Source organism: Procambarus clarkii, chromosome 10 (genome assembly GCF_040958095.1).
Source record: "Procambarus clarkii isolate CNS0578487 chromosome 10, FALCON_Pclarkii_2.0, whole genome shotgun sequence".
Taxonomy (NCBI): Eukaryota; Metazoa; Arthropoda; class Malacostraca; order Decapoda; family Cambaridae; genus Procambarus; species Procambarus clarkii.
The window spans coordinates 34,510,440-34,514,579 of NC_091159.1; the positions used below are offsets into that span (position 1 = coordinate 34,510,440).

General features: G+C 47.7%; 1 non-coding gene across 1 annotated transcript; it reads right to left on the reverse strand.

Annotated features, from left to right (window-relative positions):
* Window positions 1-2,597: 2,597 nt before the first annotated feature.
* Window positions 2,598-2,670, reverse strand: TRNAR-UCU (transfer RNA arginine (anticodon UCU)). Its single transcript has one exon. It is a non-coding gene; the product is annotated as a tRNA-Arg (tRNA).
* Window positions 2,671-4,140: the final 1,470 nt, after the last annotated feature.

Consider the following 4,140-nt stretch of genomic DNA (forward strand, 5'->3'; position numbering starts at 1 on the left):
CCAGAGGGTATAGATTCGTTCTTCTCAATGTCTGCGGACGATGCAAAAATTATGAGGAGGATTAAAACAGAGGAAGATCAAGCCGAGTAAATGTAAGGTAATGAAACTAGGCGGTGGAAACAGGAGGCCAGACACAGAATACCAATGGTTCGTGGCTGAGTGGACAGCGCTCGGGGTCGTAGTCTTAAGGGGCCCGGGTTCGATTCCCGGCAAAGGCGGAAACAAATAGTTACTTTCACCCCTGATGCCTCTGTTCACCTAGCAGTAAATAGGTACCTGGGAGTTAGACAGCTGTTACGGGCTGCTTCCTGGGGATGTGTGTGTTTGTGCATATGTTAGGGAGAAATATATGTAGCAGACATAATGGAGTAAAAATAGATTCGTTAGAAAGGCGGGGTCCAAGAGCTAATAGCTCAATTCTGCAGACAGAAATAGTAAATACACACACACACACACACACACACACACACACACACACACACACACACACACACACACACACACACACACAGATTAAGCAAGAAAGAGAAGGATGGGCGGACTGCATTTTTTTGGACTGTCGGAAAGCCTTTGACACAGTACCCCATAAAAGGTTGATGCATAAGCTGGAGAAACAGGCAGGAGTAACTGGTAAGGCGCTCCAGTGGATAAGGGAGTACCTAAGCAATCGGAAGCAGAGAGTTATAGTGATGGGTGAGACCTCAGAATGGCGTGAAGTCACCAGTGGAGTCCAACAGGGCTCTGTGCTTGGACCTATCCTGTTTCTGATATACGTAAATGATCTCCCAGAGGGTATAGACTCATTCCTCTCAATGTTTGCTGACGACGCCAAAATTATGAGAAGGATTAAGACAGAGGAGGACAGCTTGAGGCTTCAAGAAGATCTGGACAAGCTGCAGGAATGGTCGAACAAATGGATGTTAGAGTTTAACCCAAGCAAATGTAATGTAATGAAGATAGGGGTAGGAAGCAGGAGACCAGATACAAGGTATCACTTGGGAGATGAAATACTTCAAGAGTCAGAGAGAGAGAAAGACCTGGGGGTTGATATCACGTCAGACCTGTCCCCTGAAGCTCATATCAAGAGGATAACATCAGCAGCATATGAAAGGTTGGCTAACATAAGAACGGCCTTTAGAAACTTGTGTAAGGAATCTTTCAGAACATTATATACCACATATTTCAGACCAATCCTGGAGTATGCGGCTCCAGCATGGAGTCCATATCTTGTCAAGCATAAGACTAAACTGGAAAAGGTTCAAAGGTTTGCCACCAGACTAGTACCCGAGCTGAGAGGTATGAGCTACGAGGAGAGACTACGGGAATTGAACCTCACTTCGTTGGAAGACAGAAGAGTTAGGGGGGACATGATCACCACATTCAAGATTCTCAAGGGAATCGACAGGGTTGATAAAGACAGGCTATTTAACACAAGGGGCACACGCACTAGGGGACACAGGTGGAAACTGAGTTCCCAAATGAGCCACAGAGATATTAGAAAGAACTTTTTTAGTGTCAGAGTGGTTGACAAATGGAATGCATTAGGAAGCAATGTGGTGGAGGCTGACTCCCTACACTGTTTCAAGTGTAGATATTATAGAGCCCAATAGGCTCGGGAACTTGTACACCTGTAGATTGACGGTTGAGAGGCGGGACCAAAGAGCCAGAGCTCAACCCCCGCAAGCACAACTAGGTGAGTACAACTAGGTGAGTACACACACACACACACACACACACACACACACACACACACACACACACACACACACACACACACACAAACTATTCAACACTGGTGGTTGATACCTGGTTGATGGGGTTCTGGGAGTTCTTCTACTCCCCAAGCCCGGCCCGAGGCCAGACTTGACTTGTGAGAGTTTGGTCCACCAGGCTGTTGCTTGGAGCGGCCCGCAGGCCCACATACCCACCACAGCCCGGTTGGTCCGGCACTCCTTGAGGAGTGCATCAATTCTATAGTATGACTGCCGAGTTCCTTGTCCGAAACTCGGGAAGGAATCACACTGCGAAACAATCTAGAAAACAATCTAGTTTCCTTTTCAAGATGTCCACGGTTGTTCCTGTAATATTTCTGATGCTAGCTGGTAGGACGTTAAACAACCGTGGACCTCTAATGATCATACAGCGATCTCTGATTGTGCCTATGGCACCTCTGCTCTTCACTAGTTCTATTCTGCATTTTCTTCCATGTCGTTCACTCCAGTACGTTGTTATTTTACTGTGCAGATTTGGGACCTGGCTCTCCAGTATTTTCCATGTGTATATTATTTGGTATCTCTCTCGTCTCCTTTCTAGTGAGTACATTTGGAGAGCTTTGAGACGATCCCAATAATTTAGGTGCTTTACCTTGTCTACGTGTGCCGTATATGTTCTCTGTATTCCCTCAATTTCAGCAATCTCTCCTGCTCTGAAAGGGGAAGTGAGTACTGAGCAGTACTCAAGACGCGACAACACAAGGAATTTGAAGAGTACAACCATTGTGATGGGATCTCTGGACTTGAAGGTTCTCGTAATCCATCCTAGCATTTTTCTGGCTGACGCAATACTTGCTTGGTTATGCTCCCTAAACGTTAAACATGCATCCCCAGCGGGATTCGAACCTGCGGCCTCTGGATTAGAAGTCCAGCGCGCTATCCACTGCGCCATGGGGACTTATGGTGGTATTCAGTATTATGTATTATGATGGCGGTATGGTGGTATTCGAACAAGGGGACACAGGTGGAAACTGAGTACCCACATAAGCCACAGGGACGTTAGAAGGAACTTTTTCAGTGTCAGAGTAGTTAACAGGTGGAATGCACTAGGCAGTGATGTGGTGGAGGCTGACTCCATACACAGTTTCAAATGTAGATATGATAGAGCCCAGTAGGCTCAAGAATCTGTACACCAGTTGATTGACTGTTGAGAGGCGGGACCAAAAAGCCAGAGCTCAACCCCCGCAAGCACAACTAGGTGAGCACACATACACACACACACACACACACACACACACACACACACACACACACACACACACACACACACACACACACACACACACACACACACACACACACACACACATAACATTCTAGTAACAAGTTAATTATAATTAAATTTTAGATAACTTTGGGGGCCTCGTAGCCTGGTGGATAGCGCGCAGGACTCGTAATTCTGTGGCGCGGGTTCGATTCCCGCACGAGGCAGAAACAAATGGGCAAAGTTTCTTTCACCCTAAGTGCCCCTGTTACCTAGCAGTAAATAGGTACCTGGGAGTTAGTCAGCTGTCACGGGCTGCTTCTTGGGGTGTGTGTGTGTGTGTGTGTGGTGTGGGAAAAAAAAAAAAAAAAAAAGTAGTTAGTAAACAGTTGATTGACAGTTGAGAGGCGGGCCGAAAGAGCAAAGCTCAACCCCCGCAAAAACACAACTAGTAAACACACACACACACACACACACACACACACACACACACACACACACACGGCACCAACCACGCAGACTCGAGGCTGTGGCAACATAAAAGAACAACTGAGGCGCCAAAGGACGTCATTGACTTTCTTCCTGGCGAGGGAGACGGTCTCTCTCTCTCTCTCTCTCACACGATCGTCAGGTTCAAGTACTGTACCAGCAACTACAACGCCTGGCCCTCCAACACCTCATACTCCAATACCTGGCACTTCAGGACCTAGTACACCAAAACTGGGCACTCCTGAACCTGGCACTCCAGACGCTGGGACCCCATTTCCTCGTACTCTTGAACCTGGCACTCCAGTACCTGGCTCTCCAGAATCTGGTACTCCAGAACCAGACACTCCGGCCACAATACACCGACACATCAGACTGTTCCAACACCCGAAACAGTACATTGACTCATTGACTGTTCAAACACCTGACACTTTACACACGTGAAAACGTCTCATGAACGTCATGTGTTTGATGACTCTCCTGCTGGCTCTATTGATGTGCAATTTGAGTTATGGTAAGTGATACCTTCAACCCAGGTGTGTGTGCAGGGAGGGACCAGGTGTGTGGATGGAGGGACCAGGTGTGTGGATGGAGGGACCAGGTGTGTGCAGGGAGGGACGAGGTGTGTGGATGGAGGGACCAGGTGTGTGGATGGAGGGACCAGGTGTGTGCAGGGAG